The sequence below is a fragment of the Oreochromis aureus genome, linkage group 7 (genome assembly GCF_013358895.1).
Source record: "Oreochromis aureus strain Israel breed Guangdong linkage group 7, ZZ_aureus, whole genome shotgun sequence".
Lineage (NCBI taxonomy): Eukaryota > Metazoa > Chordata > Actinopteri > Cichliformes > Cichlidae > Oreochromis > Oreochromis aureus.
This window is the reverse complement of record NC_052948.1, coordinates 17,799,892-17,819,745: the sequence shown is the minus strand read 5'-3', so window position 1 is coordinate 17,819,745 and position 19,854 is coordinate 17,799,892. Positions and strand designations below refer to the sequence as shown.

The 19,854-nt window shown below is 40.4% G+C and overlaps 1 protein-coding gene across 3 annotated transcripts in view; it reads right to left on the bottom strand.

Moving 5' to 3' along the window:
* The window catches only part of cntn1a (contactin 1a), a 60,111-nt gene that overhangs the window by 29,215 nt on the left and 11,042 nt on the right, over positions 1 to 19,854 (bottom strand). Inside the window, exon 1 of one of the 3 annotated variants that reach the window (XM_039614627.1) lies at positions 13,560 to 13,710. The exons of 1 other annotated variant lie outside the window; for it this stretch is intronic. The gene's annotated coding sequence lies outside the window, so the exon portion shown is untranslated. Of the gene's footprint in view, positions 1 to 6,835; positions 6,925 to 13,559; positions 13,711 to 19,854 lie in introns of those variants that run through there. One more of the 3 variants, XM_031755688.2, reaches the window with a different exon arrangement.

The window sequence follows — 19,854 nt, the reverse complement described above, 5'->3', positions numbered from 1 at the left end:
TTACCTCTCTGCCTTTCTCTCCTACCTCCACTACCCTCTCCCTCCCTTCTTCACCCTTTTCCCTCTCTCCCCCTCAACCCCCAACTGGTTGCGGTAGATGGCCTGGTACTGATGGAGGTTTCTTTCCTCCTCACCATCGCCCATCGCCTAGTGCTTGCTCATAATGGATTTCTGGGGTTTTCATTCCTCTGTCTCTTTCCTCCTTTCTATCCCTTTCTTTTTACCTCTTTTTTCCCTTATACTTTTCCTTTACGCCACACTTTTTCCCTCTCTTCCTTTCCACTATCACTCCCAACCTGTTTCTTTACTCCTGAGAACACAGGGTAAGGTAACAGGGGGATAATAAACACAATCAATCATAAAAACATCATACTCTAGAAGTATCTGTCATGGTTTCCTGATCCTCCTGGTTTGACTCATCCTTTTCTCTCTGTCTCTCTCTTTGCTCTCTCTCACCCTATCCTCTGAGTCTGTGCGTGTGTTTATTATTATTTTTTCATTTTTATTATTCAAACCATAGTCTTCATATCACAGCATTACAGTGTCTCTAATGTGGAAACAGAATCACGATCAACTTGTGTCACAGCACATAACAAGTTCAACCAGCCATTTGTCGCCACTACGTGGACCATGAGCAGACAATGACAGTGAAAATTCATCTTCACCACGTGTCTGATTCCCGTCAGCCTCCAAGGCGTAGGATCCTTGAAAGGTTGACACCTGATGATTGGCATTTGGACAATTTCCTGAAGGAACCCTGAGCGCTGGTTTAGCTGAGCGGGTATCTCGTCTATCACTCACTACCCCTAAAATCTTAACGCCACGCCACCAGCTCTCAGCCTCATTCCCAGTAACACAATATGAAAAGCAACAGCTGTGTGTTTGTGTGTGTGTGTGAGGGAACACAAAGAGAGCTTTGAGAGAGATAAGAAGCAGAGGAGAGATCACATAAAGGTGGAAAATATTTGACGTGAAATTGTTAATTCAGTATCTTTATTTACTTAAGGGTGTAGAATCAGGTCACACTGGAAATGGTTCATGTGTTTAGAAGAAATTTAAATTGTACTGCCTACAAAAAGAACCCACAGGGAAAGAAAAAACATTTTTTACATCTTTTGACATTTTGAGAGCCGGCAGAGTAATAATACAGAGAAAATTCTCCAATTTACTCCACAGTTTTGTCCGTCAATCAACCCAAACCTGGAGGCCTCGTCTACACTCATATATTCATTTTCTGGTGTTACAGCACTGAGCATCAGCTCAATACCAGCAGACCTGTCTGAGGTCATTCTGGTTTGGTGAGTGTTGATTAGTGTATAATTGAACATGAGGCAGACACTATTGATTCTTTGTGAACAGCCTGAGGTGTCAGCTGGCAGAGACTCAGAGGTGTGACAGTAGGATTGAGATATCAGCACTCGCCAGACAAATGGAGTCTTATTACAGAAAAACGGATTATGACAGAAGAGAGTGCATGTAATATGGCAGCTTTGCATGACACAAACAAAGCTGGACTTACTGTATGACTAAACGTTTTAATACGCCGACGCATGGCGGAGACGCACACAAAAATGAGCCGCGCCATAAACAGGCAGACGCACTGTAAACCATACCATGTGCGCGGTATGCTGGGACATGATGTCCGAGCTGCACAGCTCCTCGAAAGCTGCAGAGAAGGGATTTCATCTTTACGCTGGATTGTATCCTAGCAACACTTTTCAAAAGCACCAGTTTCTGTGCTGCGGGGGGTCTTTTGTGACCGGCAATCAAACTACGCAAACACTCATTTTAATCTAGAACAACGCTGCTGTTGTGGAACGAAGACCTGGGGTGCTCTGCTCATCTATTGAAGACATTCACCTCTTAATGTCAGGGAAAGGCCGAAAACCCGCCGTTTACTAGAACTCACCCTCTCCTCTCTCCACTTTGCAGCTATATTGCTACTGTAGATAGCTGTAACTCATTAATCGTAAACGTTTCTAATAGATGCACTTAAGAGATTAAGGGATACCACGAAAAGCCTTCTTATAGCATTCAAGTACAAAGTGAAAGAACAAATCCCATCACTTGAGTGAAAAACCGTAAAAACACATAAGACTGGTTCAACACAGCAAAGCAGCAGACTCTGAAAAACAATAATCGTGCCTCCTTCTCTTTTATCTTATTTCAGCAGCCTGAATTCACTTGATGAGCGCTCCAGTCATCACTGTAAATCACAGGACCCCGGACGTCTTCCCCATAAATCATACTTTGGACGTGGCCAGAGCTGTTAACTGTTACTGTTGCAACCAGTGTTGCTTTGCTTTATGAATTTCAATCGCATTCTCTCTCCTTGCTCCTCTTAGGATTCCCAGCCTCATTCCCCCAAAATCGAATTTTGTCAAGTTAAAGTCTTCTTAAGGGCAGATTCTGGGATTTTTTTGCTCCACTCCATTGGCCAATACTGTCATTTGCTCTTTTTATCACAACCCCACAATTCCCTAAGGGTGCTACTGAAGTGAAAGTCAGTGAAACCCCTCCTTTTCTGTGTTTAGCCTGATGTGAGTTGCATAATTGAGTAACTTTTTTTTCTCCTTTTTTTTATACTCAGGCGGCCACAGTGAAGTAGGGAGGAGAAATGGACAGGAAGGAGCACAAAGTAACCGTGTGGTAGACTTCAAAAACAAGCTCAAATACCATCCACCACCCCCCACCCCTGAATACCGCCCCAACCCCCCACCACTCCTTACACATACAATCATAATCACCGCCACAATCAGTCATTAACAACAGATTTGCAGTAATCCTACAAGAGGAAGCTAAGACGAGGTTAACTCTGGATTGGTCTTAATCAGTTTGAGAGGGGAAAATGAGCACTGCTTAGACACAGCATCATCTCCTGCAGCATCCCCGTCATGCCTTATTTCACAAGAAAAAAAAACATGTCCTAAATCCAGTAAAGACAAACCGACAAATAAGTGATTGATTGAGGATATAATTAAAAAAACAGCTAAATAGAAGATAATTAAATTTATTAGTGCATGTCCTTCAATGTGAGACACTGCTGCTTGTCTGTTGAGTTTTTGGTCGTCCGTGTGCACCCAGAAAGCAGGTTTGTAGTAGGAGGCATGTAGGAGTCCATGCCCTGAACTTCCAAATATATTCTGTGGTTTGGGGCACCAAGACACCAGCAGAAGTTTCTTAATCATCTGTCTTTATGGGTGTTTCTTATAGAATGAGGACAACTATAGTTTTATTTCACTACCTAATGATCGTGATGTGCTGTAAATCAGTGTAATACATTTAAAACATGATTGGTTGCTTCATTGCCAAACGTAAGATGACAATATTTACGTAACTCTCTTCAGTTGCCACACAAAATGAGAAGTCACGCAGACACTTGGAGAACCTGCAAACTCCACACAGAAAAGGCCAAATGGTGGATTTGAACCCAGGGCCTTCTTGCTGCGAGGGTAATAAAATGTCCTGTCAGTCAGCTTCTTATTTATTCAAAATAAGATAAAAAAAGAGAGTTAAGTCAGTTTTCCTTTTAGTTATTTCCTTTTAATTGCCTGGGAACTGCACTTGAATTGTGTGTGCCAGTGTCAACATTCAAGCACAAACGTTCAGTGGTTTAGTATTTAACAACAACAAAAAACAACTTCAAATAAAGTTCGACAAACTTGATTTTAGCCCCATTCTCTTTTTTCACAGTGTAGCTAATGGCAGATTTTGCTACCTCTGGACGGCACAGTTTTCAGTGTTTGTAATACAATCAAATATGTTCAAATATGGCTGCTGTGTACTTCATATTTAGTTTCACAAATGTGAGTGTTTTAATCATGTCATGTAATCTCAGAAAGAATGCTCATATGTGCTTTATATTAGGGGTTTAAAAATATTAGATAGATAGATAGATAGATAGATAGATAGATAGATAGATAGATAGATAGATAGATAGATAGATAGATAGATAGATAGATAGATAGATAGATAGATAGATAGATAGATAGATAGATAGAGTAAAATGTCATCACAAAATAAAGTCATTAAAGGAGAGGAATTATGATGACATAGTGTGACATTGGGTCTGACATCATCTCTGAGAGGCAGCTGTGTCTTTGTCTGCTTTAAGGGGCACTGCTGTTCAGTCTCTTTAGCTCAATTCATCCAGAGCCCATGGAGATGTGTGTTTTTCTATTTTAGTTTAATGAAGTCATGGGGTTAGGATTAGAGGTTTTATACATACACATATACATGCAATGTGTTTCAAAATTAAAATTACATTTGGTTTTACTGGTGGCCCACTTAAACACATAAATACATGTTTTCCCCATCAAAATTCAGACAAGAAAGAGAAAGCAAGAAAAACAAAACATCATTTCATCTTTTCATCCCTGGTAAGATCATAAAATCTTGAGCAGAATCAGACGCCAGCTGTAATCCATTTATTTGTTATGCTGAATCGGTACAATTTCACCACAGACCAGTGATGATACATTAGTCTAGCCAATGAATTATTTATGACAAAATCATTGATTTAGATTTCAACTAAGCCATAGACAGCCCGTTTGTCTCGTGAACCCCGACACAGAAAGATGCTCTTCATATATTGTATCTGTGTGGAAAATAGGACCTTGGCTACAGGTAAAGATGTTCCTGTCTCTGAGGTGCCTAACAGAATGATTCAGTTAAGTACAGCACACAGACAAGGGCTATCCAAGCCTATTATACAGCAGATAAAACAGTAAGCCCCAAGACGCACACACAACTACACCTGCAGAAGACAAAAAAAAAGCTGCTATCTCTGTGTTTTGTGAAGCATGGACCCCCTGTTGTTAAGCAGGAAATGGTTCGGCACTTGATGGAAAAAATAACTTTATTTTTCAGATTGTAACAGCTTGATTTCTCCCACAGCCAGAATACAGAATCCTTCCTTTCAGCAGTGTAGGAGTGTAAAGAGCAATGACATCTAAAAGCCGTTTCTTTTCAGCAGCTGACACATGTTTATCTTGTTCCTGCTTTTTAGCAATTAAGCTAACAATGTGCGTTAACTGTTTGTCTAATTATTCACTGATAAAGAAAATGATGCAATCAGATTCAACATCATCTAATTATGAACAACAGTACAGCCTGCAGGGGTGTACTTTTTGCAAGTTTGAAATCATGTTTCCATTAAATTTAGTGTATGTGTGTGAGAGACAGACAGAGAGAGAGAGAGAGAACTCTAAATAATGTTATTCTATCATGTCCATCATCAGCCTCAGAATAATGTAATCCAGCTGCAGATGATACGGTTATGACTGGCTCTCTTGTCTGTCCTCTCGCTTTCGCGCTCTCTCGCCCAACAGAATCTGTCATGCTAATGTAAGCTATTTATCTTAACCCCTGCAGTCAACACAATGTCCCCCACCACCACTACCTCCTCCAACCCCCCTTTGGCCACACAGGCTCAGCAACCTCAGCTGACCTGAATATCAATGACTACAGTCTTGAACCCACGAACACTGGAGCTGGCCCGCTGTATGAATTGCATTAACCTCAAATTAAGGAGCGTCTGTAAAATCATGCAGAACCAAGGCAGAAAATGGAGGGGAAAAGTGACTCGAGTCATTAGAACGATAACAACTTTTATTTTTGATGAAGCAGCTGTCACTGATAGACCACTCATACTGAGCAGCCAGCATCTAATGCTGTTTCTGAACGGTGAAACCATGAACCCACAACCTCACAGTGACAGCTGCTGTTTCTCCCATCATGGGTGAGTGTATTCTTGTACTTCTGCACTGATGATTCACACCTGGACTTTGCTCGTTTCTTGATTTTTCGGACCTTCTTCTATTTTAAAAAGATGACATTCCGCAGGGGGAAAGAAGACACAGTGAAAACTATTACAAAAAAAGTATGGTGTTGTATTCGTTATTCGCCTTCATATAACATAACAGAATATGAATGAATGAATGAATAAGACATCTTTTGCCTGGCACTTAGACGTCACCATCACTGTTTGTAAAAACAAAAAAAACTTTGCAGATTATTTTTATGTTAATGTAATTAACTGTGATGCAGAAGAGCAATGACCTTTCAATGCAACAGCCACGGGAGAGTGTGATTCGTCCCTCGGTACAGGAGGGTAATGCACGGGGAGAAAGCTTTCAGATGTGTCTTTCCAAGTATGGAAAGTGTGCCACATCATGTATGATAAATTGTGTCAAGAAAGGCAAAAGGTCAGAGGAGGCATGCTTTCCATCAAGAAAAGAGTGCTCCACTTAATTACTTCATGCCACAGCTGTCCAATAAAGATGTTGGCTAAGCTGTTTCTATGGGAGAGCGCTGACATTCTTTACAAGCTACATGTCTCGGTTCCCATTTACTAATGGAAATATACTGCAGTAAATAACTGTAATTACCTGACCACAGAGTGTTACTTACACTTGATAAGGAAGCTGTATCGTAAAGTATATGAAGAAAAACAATCAATGCCTTCAAATTGCACAAAGAGAGGTCTCAGAGGATTTTTCTTGTCTTCATTGGCTATAGACAATAAATGGTTATAGAACAATAAGAAGATTAATTTATGTTCTCATTCATCCCCTTATTAGAATGTGTGGGTCTAACATTAGACCAGAGATTAACCAGACAAAAGGAATGTTTAAATATAATCATTAAATAAGCCACAAATACCCCGTTTAATTGCATTATAGTGAAGACATGCAGGGGGTTACCTATAAGTGGAAAACCATCAGCACTCTGTAAGAGTTGTAAAAGACACACAGAAAAACAATTAGGGCATGGTGTGTGTGTGTGTGTGTGTGTGTGTGTGTGTGTGTGTGGTGTGACTTTGCTCAGTGCTTACCTTGCTGCCGAGTGCTATCATGCCAGTGGCTATGTGACGAGATGAGCTACTTAGCGGCCCATGTCCCCATCCCCTCCAACATGCCTGCCAAGTGTCCTAAATACTCTGCTCTATTGTCTGCCTCAGAAACAAGCAATCCTGCTGGATGGAAGCACTCTCTCTCCAAGGTGCAAAGGAGGAGGGAGGGACGATAAGAAAAGAAAAGGCCAATTCCCCGACCAGGACAGGGAGCCATGCAAATGGGACGCCAATGAGAAGAAGCCTCCCCGCAGTGAGAACGCTTCACAGAGGGGTCTTCTCTTCTCACTGTGGCCTGGCTGTGGTTTAATCTCTTAAGCCCTCTGGTCCCACTCACAGATACGTGTTGAAACACCCACACACAGACACAGAGAAATAAAAATTGACACACAATTTCCCCTTCTCTCCCCAAACTTTAACCCCGCCCCACATTCACATCCTCACTCCTCGACTTTGCTCTATCATTAGCCTGGCAGGAAGCCACACATATCATCAGCACTGTCATAATCACCCCCTCTTTACTGTCAGAGAGAAAGTAAAGATAGAAAAGAAATCAATAAAACACAGGCTTCACTCAGAAACGCAGGACCAGCACAGTGAAGATAAGACATGAAAGAGTGTTGTTGCATGTTTGCTGTAAACTTGATGTAATTCTCCCAATCCAAAGCGGATTTCTAATCTATATATATGTAGCAGAATGGCAGCAACAATTTGGCTATTCTTTGAATTCTTTGAACTAATCTCCACACGTTAAAAAGAAAACACAAGAAAGCAGTCACTTGGGAAAGAAGGATTAAGTGTTCTTAGCTTTCTTTTACCTACGCTGGCCACAATATTACTTATTACTTATTACTTCCTCCAGTCGGTAAAGTTATTAAGCATCGCACAAATGTAAACTGGGAGTCATCTGACCTCCAAAATGTAAAACTATGAATAAATGATTGAACCTGTCACTGTGCTTTATCTTTCAAACTGATCTTTACAAACCGGATGCAATATGTACAACACTGAATTATAAGTAAAATCATTATCTGATGTTATCTGATGTGTGTTTACTTTGGAAATAGATATAAAAAGGACGTCATGATTATTTACTAGGAATGTGGAATCTGTGTATCATTTTAAATCGTCTTATATTTGTGAAAAATAACTGCAATGGAGAAGTAAAGCTGGATGTATAACTGCTGGATAAACAGAACATATCTGCACCTATCTATACATTTCTCTTACTGTAAATACTAACAGCTTTATTATGTCCTTAGTACATACAAATATCTGCACTTTTCTCCTGTAAATAAAATAATAACTTTAAAAGTTTAGGGACCACTTTACCGCATCCTGGAGGGGAAAGAAAGAAAAGCTTTGCAAACCTGTTCAGTGGAGCTACTCATGAACAAACTGCAAAAGGATGATATATTATTCAGCTCTTCCCAGCTGTGAGTTTTTCACTCAGCCTGTGGGGGGTATAAGGTTTTTAAGTGCAATCTATTCTATTTTGGGGACAGGAGGCAGCAGTGTTATACAAACGCTCACACACTGCCTTTGGGTTGCAGTAACCAGGAAGATGCTGAGCAAGTGTTACAGAGCAGGGATTTGGTCGAGGGGATACCAGAAGGTTTAAGAAAGGTTTAGCCTTGAGAGGCTCACATAACAAATTCATCTGAGGAAGCTTTCAGTCTGTATCACCACAGCAGACAACTAGATACATTGTATGAAAATGCTAAAAGGAAAAAAATAAAGCTTTGCAGTGGAACAACAAAACTCTGAGTAATGGGGTTTTGTAATTAACCTTATTGAATTTCATTAAAATCACACAGAGGCCTCAAATCTTTCAATATGCTATAAGTCACCTTAAATATGGGGGTCATTAAACGTACATGCGTTATTGTGGAAAATGAGAGAGCAAGCAACAGGAGAAATGTATTTTAGTGTTGGAAATGCACTTACAGTAGAATGTACCCAATGAAATAAGGTATCGATGGTACAAATGTCTGCACTTATCCTTCAAGTCATCATAGCAAATGGAGCGGTTCAACCGAGCTCCAGATGATGCTTGAGACCAAACCCAGTCTAATGACATCCATTAAGATGAAGCAGACGGTCCCTGAAAAAGTCAGGAGAATTATGCAAAGAGGTGCAAAGTACAATTTCTTGCTTTTAGCAAGCACTCTACGTCTGTTCTTAGATCATGAGCTCCCTGACTAATCAAAACCAATGCAAATCTCTCAGAAGGAGAGCATGTGGCACAGCATAAGCCTTGTGTCTGGCTGGATTCTGTTTTTTCTTTCAGCATGATTTACCCAAGACTTCTGACTCAGCAGAACCCCGCCGGTGACGGGAATAAAAGAGGATCATTCCCCACCTTCTGTACATGTTATTAGAGATACAGTACGTTCAGTTCATGCCATTTAACAACACTACTCTGACCAGAACGGGCAAATTTAGCAGGTGCATTTACAGCTATTTGTGTCTACATTTGTTTAGGTAAATATATTTCTCAGATATCGGATGGTTTGGTGTGCATTATTTTCAGAAAACCTGGCGGCTAATTGGACAACTAATAGTGCAACATTACTCCCTCCTGAATAGATTAGGGAGGGGGTAATGTTGCATTCCTCATATCATCTTCCTTTTTGTGACCTATTATTTGTTTTTCACTATTGCAGAACATACTGTTGAGTGATTGCTGAGGCAGTTTAAAACACAAAGATTAAAATGCTTTAAGAGCGACACACCTAATTTACACACAATGACTGAAGCCTGAAAAAACAAATAACAGATTTTCTTGTGTACGGAAAGCTTAAACAGTAAACTCCAATATCACACTTCATGCACATGAAGACTTCTCCGCTGGTAAGGTGGCTCTCTTTTGAATAAATCAAACTGATTCTAATTTGTGATCATCAGCAGTAAAATTAAAAATCATCTGCCGCAATTAGTAGTTATCTGCACTTTATGATCAGCAGATCATGCACACTGGATATTTGTGCAACTCAATAAATCACTCAACTCTACTCTCTTAAAATAATATGTTGATAACATCCACTAGATTAAAGTATTTCTCACCGGAGGACGACATCCAGCTGTCATAAAAATCACTGCCCTGATTCATCCATCTCTATGAACATGTTTGATGGTTTGATGTGGTGATGCATGCCAGGAACATAATGAGCAGAATGGACGCATGAAAGAGAGAAGAAAAGAAAGACACAGGTAACACTGTTCATTTGTCTTGTGAACAGTGTCATTTTTGTACTACTGCAGAAACTTCATGCAGAGAATTAGGGCTCAATGAACATTTTTTATTGGGTTTATCCATTTGATTCCCACTTTGAGCTGCAAGCAATGTTTAACTGATTTTATTCCCACAAACATCCTTAGTCCTTCTTTGGCTTTGATTTCGTGCATCTGCGTGCTGAAGAAAGGGCTTCGAAATAAGGCACTATATGTGTTTAATCAACTCTGTATTACTCGGTAAGAAGTGAAGTGTTGGTTTGTGTACTACTCATCAATAACAGGTCTGTGAAACTGAGTTTATTAGCCTAATACGTACATAAATTAACCTATAATAGCATATGTCCAATAGTCCATGCTACAGTATTGGTTGATCTGAGCTGTTTAGACAGATTGACATCAAACATCTACTCTCTGAAAGATAAGTGTACGATTACACTCATCAGCCAGACACTGTCCACCCTAGTTAAGTATACAGTTAAAAGGTTATATGCAAGCTTTTGTTCTGTTGAATGTGCACCCATATAGTAAAGGAAGATTTCATAACATGACTGTCACTTACCCATGCATGCACCTTACAAAAATGCATAAAATGTCAGGCTTGGAAAGTGCTCAGGTCCTGCTGTCCTATATAAATTTCATTTTAGTCAGTTGTTAGCTTGTTACCTGGCAATGTGATGGCATCATAAAAAAGCATTCAAGTTAAGGCATATTCAAGTCTTGCAAATAAATACTTATATATTTCAAAACTGAAGTGGAAAAATTGAATTGAATTGAACTGAACTGTGATGGATGGATGAACTGAATTATGCTGATACAATGTTTTTATAAGGTTTTATGGGTGCATAAATGCTAAAATAAAACCTGGTCATTTTAGCCCTCTGGGAGATGGTTGCTAGGCAACATGTTGATGTCATAATATCAGATACTGAAAAGACCCTCCATGAGACTAAGATGTAACAGTTTGCCAAGTCTGGTTGCTCAACTCCTGACTGTGTAGGAGGAGTTCATGGGAGAGACAGACTGAGATTTGGTGTATTAAACTAAGATAATGGTAACAGAGTTCCACTGCTGCTGTTCGTGCTTTATGGATATAAGAACAGGCAACACTACAGTCTCTCAAATGCTTAAATTGAAGCCAAAGTAAATTACTCCTGATTACTGTTGGGAATAAATAATTTTCAGTGCCTCAATTATGCTATGCTTTTTTATTAATAAGTGTTATAAAGTTATATAGCGTAGTATTAGGTGGGCACAGCCCTGAAAATAAAGGCATGAGACTATGTGTCCTTGGGGAGTAGAAAGCTGCAGACTCTCGTTCATGCTTGCCTGGGAAAATATAGATAAGAGGGAACCATTTTCTTGGAAAGTTACTGGAATACTGTTGTTTAGACTGGAATGAGAGAGCTTCAGGGGCACACCACCATTTCAAGATCCGCGGCAATGTGTCTTGCAGGACGCATCTCCCTTCTAGAAGTATTGTAAAAGAGAAAAGTGTTAAATGGTCTACTGAGCAGTGTTTTGTCTTCCATCCGATGCCTCTGAGGAATCAAAAGAACTCAGTGAAGTGTTGATATTTAACATTACTCAGATATGGTTCTTCCTTAAAAGCCTTTTAATACTTAGAGTCATTCAAAGAGAACAGAAGCACAATGAACTGCCCAGGTTTTGACTTAGGAGAAGAGACTACTTGGGCCCACTCTGCCGGAAAGAGCTTTGGTGTGCATGTTAATGTGAGTTTAGGTAAGTAAGGTTCCTTGGAAAAGATGTTCAGCTCTTGTTGCAAGAGGTTTTTGCTTTTGTTTGTCAGGCGAAGAGTTGGATTACTCCGATTGCTTGACAGAAAATGAAATCATTATTATTATTATTATCATTATTATACATTTTAAAAGCTGGATCCGTGTGAGACAAATACTATATCTATCTACCTACATATACATTATCATAGATGTATACTTTTTTTTTTTTTACTGTAGACTGTGACTTTATGGGCTGAGCTATGGCATCTCAGAACTAGTTTTGAAGTCTGTCTGGAAATGAAAGGTGTCTTTCTAAACAGCAACGATGAAGGAGTAGTTTGAAGTACAGCGCCTTGATGCATTTTCACCCCTGCACAGCTGACGAAATGTTACAGCAAACGGTTGACACACTCAAGGTGTGTGGCGAAGGGGTTCCTAACACTAAAGGTTAACATATCTAACACAACCTAATATATAATCCTAAACCCAAAAACACCACAAATTTGCTTCATCAGGATTATGTATTTATGTAGTTTTAGTCATTTTCAGCAGCAGCCTGATAACCAATCAAGAAATCAGGTTTTGACAGAAATATTGTTAAATCCAGACCAGTGAATGAAATCATGCTATTCCTGCCCTCATTTAACTACAGCATAGCAAAAAACAACTGAAAAACAGAAATGGGTTTCTGATGTTTTTAATGGAGTTCGTATACACAGAAAATGAAAGCAATTTCACCTTGAGCTGCAGTTCGATGCACCTATTTGGCAGATTTTTCCATAGAAATTTGCTGAAGTGAAAATTAAGTTTGTTTGGCTGCTTGAAAAGATTTCTACTGTACTACCATAACCCAGTGATTAGAAAACCGTATGCACATGCAGGTGTGCCATACAAAGGTGCAGAAACTGAGCCAGGTGGTCGACTCTTACCACGGGACCATCAGCTATGAAGCAGTTAGAACTGTGTTTAAATACAATAATGTGCTTAGAACAACGCACATTAAGGGCAAAATACATATACAATACATATTTTGAGGTGGCTATTGCTTTAATAGGCATACAAAGACCCAGTATATCAAAGATATAGCCTTGATATGAATATATCAAGCATGTTTCATATAATGCTATGTAACAGTCATACACACACAATAAAAAAGAAATGAAGCAATGAATATTTATTGTAATATTAGCTCAAAGATGCATAAGTAAAGTAATGCCTTAAGTAAGAAATGTAAATAAGACAAGCCCCAGAAAATCGTCTATGCTGAATTAACAAATATAAATATACAAAAGAAGGAGACAGTGTGTACAAAAGGACACAGACACTGTGGGTGCTGGATACACAACCACTTTCCTTATACCAACTTACAAACTCCTGTACAGTCCCACACATACACATGCACACACGCACACATACAACGCTTCGATAGGTTTATCCTTTCAGTGTGCAGCACTGCAGTGTTAGGTAGGATGCTTCATTCTGAGAGGCAGATAATGAGCTATTCCCTCTGCAGAGGACAGAATCCCAGAGCCAGCAGAGCTCAGCAGTGCTACATGCGCTCTCTCTCACACACACACACACACAAACACACACACAAACACACATACAAACATAAGTTGCAATAAGCCCAAAAAAAAAAAAAAGCCAGCAAAACTTCCTAACTCTAAGCACTCCTCTGGCTCCACCACACAGTATACACACAAACCAAACACTGAGCCTACTGTGCCACCCACCTCTGTTCTAGAGCGCACAGCTCTGAGGCGCACAGAGACCCCAACACGCTTGCAAGTACAGTCCCGTTAGCTTGAGTTGGCAGCAGTGAAGCCGGCTGTATATATCCCTGCTACAGTATGCCTGAGGATAAACTGCTAGTGCTGGCTAGCAACCGCTGTCATGGCATCCTGGACGCCTTCTATCACAGGCACTCAGCGGCGCAGAAGCCCCCTCCATCGCATACACAAACGTATTATCACATAAACACTGAGCTGTCAAATCAAAGGGCTCCCCAGCTGTGACCTCACATCACAGTGGAAAAGGAGGAGGATGCGGGAGGGGAGGGGCTGTTTGTGGAGTGTTTTTGCAGTGATATTTCAGGCTGATATTGGCGTGTGTGGCCAGAAGGTACAGCAGCCACAGCAAGAAGGACAAAATTACCACAACAAGGAAGAAAGAGGAGGAAGACTAGAGCATGTACCACGGGGAAGGATGCAGCTGTGAGGGGGGAAGAAAGAATAGTTATTACAAACAAAATGTTTGCTGCAAAGGTGGCGGCATGCTGTGGGAGGGAGGGAAGAAGACAATTTAATTTTGATAGCTGTGAGGGCTGCGTCCATTCCCACAGCTGGACATAAACTTTACAGTCCCACTGGAAGAACAGCATGAACCAGCCTCACAGAGGGAGCAAGTGCAGCAAAGAAATAAAAAATAAACAGGAAAAAAGCAAAGGCACATTCAGTGGCTGCAATCTCCACCTTGAGCTCTTCCTCATGTTGTTGACTTTCTCTTTTTCCCGCTTCCTCATCCTGTTTTCCATATTCTTCTCCCTCTCCTTTAGCCCTGTCCACATCTATCATCTCCTGTTTTCTCCGTCTCTTCACTTCTTCTCTCATCCATAATGGATGGTTTGGAGATATCCTCTTCCTGTAGTGGACCCTGTGTCCCTGGTGCCAGTCAGCTTGTATTGATTATTGCACCAGAGGAGTCATCAAGGCATAGATAATAGGACCTAGAGTTGCACTAAATCTTCTGCATCATTCCCCTTCGGGGAGCGGGTCCATGTTTTTCTGTCTTCTACTGTCAAATTGTACATGAATCCAATTAGCAAGTGGATTCACTGGCTTTGAATTAGGCATTGTCAGTTGGGTGTGTGTGTCTGTGTTGGGGGGGGGGGGTATAATTGCGTTCTTATGTCTGAAAAACAGATGTTAAAAGCAAGACTGAGCAAGAGAAAGAGCAACAGTGAGAAAGAGAAAGTCATAGTAGAGAAAACAGAGAGCCTCTAGCCTCTACTATGTCAATTTCATCCACAAGGCATTAGTCTGGATTATACAATCAGAAACAAAGCAAGACACACAACTGTTTATGCTCAGTTTTCACCAAAGTAGCGCACAAATTGTGTCTTCCTCTTGGCTATATTTGTGTGCCACAGTCTGACGCATGCCACATTAAGGTTCATTAAACAAGATATCTCCTCTGTGCTCTGGCCAGCCTGTCTCTCCTTTGACCCAGGCCTTCATATATAGGTCAACAGTGGCATTCAAGTGACTGATGTATGTCACAAGCACAATACTGCTCTTTTTAGGACTGGACATGCAGTCAGTCACGCCCTGCAGCATTATAATATAACAATATGTAGGGCGAATCAGAAATCTAAAGGGATATCTGTTGTTCTCTTACTGCACCACCTCCTTAGAGGAAGGCTTGGCGAGTTGCTCTTGGTACTCCAAGAAGTGTTGAATCTTGAGAAAGCATGGTAGGGCTTCAATAAATGGAGCAATTTTCATGCTCACTGAGCAAAATGCATACAATGCAACGTGGGTGGCTAAATGCAAGGAGACAGGAAGAAATATGGTTGGAAAATAACTCTTCGAACATGTGATAAACTTTGGGTGTCATGTGAAGGAAAAGTTAGACGGACATAAATGAAAAGAAATGACATGGCAGTTTATTTTCATACTACATCTTTCTAATAGAGTGAGTGTTGTTTATGTGTATAATAACAGCAATAACATCAGCAGTACACTATGTATATTTGAAATTCATAGGAGAAGCCCTTTTAAGATAAAGTAGTCATATAGGATTAAGTTTTATTATACATAAATACTGTTATATAACAAGGCCAGAAACTTGGTTTGAACTGTAATGTGAAAAGGTGTTCAACTGATACGTTTTTATAACTTTTTTAACTAACCTTAGATAAATACATATACTATACTATAACACTTCTTATTCAAATTCAAATTGTTTCTTCATTATATATACTCCAAATGACAAAAATCTGGGACACAATAAAGGGAGAAAATGGGCTAAAATGTGATTTTTAACCAGCTGACATTGCGGTTAAGTGGCCAGTTGGCTACACCTTTGATTCAAGTCAGTCGTGAGGTTACTGTACCTGCTGTTCCTTCATACAATGATTCCAAAATACTACAAAAATGACAGTCATTTATTTAATTGAAATTAATATCATACAGGACTTAGCAATATAACATCTGAAACCAGTAATGTTTACATTAGTTACATTTTTACCATATTAGCTGTTTATTATTTACCGGTTAACTGAATATTCAATTTAGCTGCAATGTGAAAAAGACGTGCACATTACATCCAATCAGATGACCCCCTAAAGCAAGCATGTGGCGACAGTGGAAAGGAAAAACTTTTAACTTAGCTTCAGCTTTTAACAGGAAGAAACCTTTTTGTGATTGTAACAGTGATATTTCGCTGTTATTGTTATGTAAATCTATAGTTAGACCAGCAGTATTCATGAGAGTGGGGGAGCCCATTTAGTAGCGTCTCTAATAACAATCCTGGCTTTTACTCTCATCCACAAACATCCTTACAACAACACAGAGACCCAGAGGAGCCAAGCGAACAGCAGCAAAACGAGTACCCCCATTGCCTTGTGGCAATCGAAGCCCTAAGATATGAGCATTTTTTCTGGAGTGGAAAAATAGGTCTGACACGTCAGCAAACAAGGTCATAGCACAGAACACAGGTCCCATGTTTATGCTGCCAAGTGTTCTGTCAGCTTGAAACTTCTCTATCTTTCTCTCTCCGCCTCCTTCAGCGCAGAAACGGTCAAAGAGAAACAACTCTAATCTCTGCCACAACAGCAGAACAGGCAAGTGGACAGCTTCTAACGAGAATAATAACTGTACACCAAAGCATTAACCCGACTCACAGAAAACAGCATCACCAGATCACTCCTCCTTTTTCTATTCACAACCAGCCTCTCGATTTTAGGTGTTCATTATTCTCATCTTCTGAGAGGACTGTGTGAACAAGCTGCAGGTGAGATCTGAGCAGAGGAGTTTTGAAGTGGGGCTATTAGCAGAGACTTTTCTAATGTGTGTGCGATGGCTGTTATCTTCACCTTGGGTTGCAGAAGTTTGATACAGAGTCAGACCAAAGAGTCCTCTTCTCTGTACGCCGCTTAATTTCTGTATTTTTCTTCAGCTTTTAAGGAGAAACTCAGACAATCAAAACTGAGCGATTGAGTGCGTGGGTGGACATGTGTGAATGTGTAGTATGCTTAAGTGCAAGTTTGCTGAAGACTCCAATGATCCCTCACCTCAATACTTAAGTGGACCTTTTCACAACCGGCAAAAGTTATTATGAAATGTCAGACAAAAATATACCTGTCAAGCACACAAGGCCAAAATGACTATTGAGGCTCAATGCGAGTCAGTGACTGCTGCAAGCAAGGCAGGTGCTTCTTACTGCAAAAGATAAAGCGATGCCTTTGCGGATAGGTGTGTGAGACACCAGCCAATCACTGGCATTTAAAAATCAATTCACACTCATTATAATACTCGGAGTAATGCCTGGGAAACAGAAACCAACAGGAGCTCAATCGATGTTTGTCAGGATACCTCTGGTGAATCAAAGACAGTGGATCAGCCTCCCAGTATTGATTCGCTACTCATACCTTAGCATCACTCCTAAAACCCATTGACACCAGAATTAGCATGATTAGAACAATTTATTTCTTCCTGTGCTTCTATTAGTATTTCTGGTTTTACTGTTTCACACTGAGATCTAAAGCTTATCCCCTGTAACAATTGCGTTATTCTCCATTTCTACAGTCAGTAAAGCTGGTGGGGGGAAAGTGTTTAGAGTCTCAATACTTTTGGACAAAACTGACTTTTTTCAAGCTCATTCCTGCTTGTTGAAGACAACAGTAAATTCATGTCCCTTAGCAACACAGTGAAATGACTTAGCAGGCAGTGGAGTGAAGCGCTTATTGCTGTGTCAGTTCTCACAGCATGCTGATTGATCTAAACCCACCAGCCTGACAAGATGGATTATTGGATGATCGTGATCTCACAAGTCTTGCCAGAATCTAGATGCCTCATATAGCAGGGACTTACTGACAACGGGAAAGTCATAGTGATCGTCTTTATCTAAAATCAGAGTGGGTCTTGCTAGTTCTCTCAAAAAGACCACGTGAAATGATCCCCCTCTTCAGTTTACTGAACAGCAATGCACAGTTTACTGTGCATTAGTGTAATGTACAGTTTGTCTCTTACTCACTGACCAATTATGAGAAGCCCTCTGCCTGCTTTATACCCCGTGCGCCATTAAGAAAAATTCCCTAGTGGGTTTATATTGGTTTTATTATCACAATATTACAGTGTAGTAATATTGTGATAATAAAGTACAGGCTATATTTAATGGACTACTACAATCATGTTTTCAATACATAAAGACCCTCGTATTTTGACAAGCAATCAGTTAATACAAATGCAACATATATACTCAAGTCCTTTCCAATCAGTGGTGGGTTGTTGAAGAATTCAGGATGAGCACTTTTACACTTTTTAAATACTTCTCATATTTTTTATAATCTCTGCAGAATTTATAGCCACAGCTTCACTCACATTCTTATGCCAAACCCCACAGCCACATAAAGACTGCAGAAGAATAAATGAAAACAGGAAAGGCAGACAGGGGCAACAAATTCATGCCGAGTGTGGACGTGCTCAAGCGTTGGGAATGATAATTTAATTTGTTGAACCCATTGTGGCTCCCACTGCTACCGTAGCTTTGATGCAAAAGGAGCCCATTTGCCAAGGGCAGCGCAGAACAATTTGCAGCTTTAAGTCACCAGGACCTGCAGAGATTTGTTTACTTCTAATACTGCCTATTTCCATATTTCTCTCCAAGGCGGATGTGGATGGATGACAGATTATTCCAGAAATTGAAAAAGAGAGAAACAAATCCCTTGGCACTCGCTTTCTGAACAGCACTGGTGCCTGTTTGTCTGGACCACAAAAAGAGGTTGGGGAGAGCACACACTCAGGCCTAACAAGATCTCTGCTGTAAAAGACACATGCTGAGTTGTTTACTTTGGTGACTTACCGCTTAACGATTCATTAAACCAACTCAGACTCAGTGAATCCCAAATGAAACATCATAATGCCAAGTTGGGTAGAAATGTAAACACCCTTCGATCTTGCTGATAAATAAGTCATTAAAAAGCGAATGAGGAAATGAGATACCCATAAAATATGCTTCCTTGTACGACACCGCATTTATATGATGAAAGGATTTTCTTAAGATTAGAGATTTCCCTTTCTGAAATTTCTCCAAAAGCATTTCAGCTCAAACAAGAGGCCCAGACACCTCCTCCAGAGTTCAAAGTAGACAAGACAAAGCTGGCTTTATTATTCCATTGACTTCCATTTACTGTATTGGCCTGTGCCAATGCTTTTAAGCAGCGGCATGGATATTCATGCCTACTCATCAGGAAGTCTTCCCTCACGACTTGTGCCACTGCAAGCTCTACAGTCTCTCTCAATGGGTGCATTTGTGTGTGCAATAATACACCCCTGTGACTTGGCACTCGAGCACCCACTCCTTGAAAAAGCTGCAAAAAACAGTCAGCATGAACCCTTATTCAAATTGCTGGAAATCTGAGTTTGACAACTAAGACATACAATGCTTGCAGGCCATCCACCATCATACAGCCCACACGTTCACGTCCGGAACTGTAAACATACCCATTCACTTGTGTTTACTGTTGAGCACATGGCCACAGTCAGATGGCCTGTTGGAAAGCAACGTGTGTGCCGACTGACAATGAGAACAGTCTGGGCAAAGACCTGAGTCATTTGGTGCCTCTTTGGCCAAGTAGCACCATGTGATCGTGGCTCACAACACAGAACAGGTGCCCACTTACAAAAAAAGACCAAAAAAAAAAACCAAGAGACAGAGAGAAAGAGAGAGAGAGAGATGCAGCAGAAAGAATAAGCGCTTAGATCAATGTCAGACCACAAAAGGTATATTTCTGCAGCGTGGACTAAA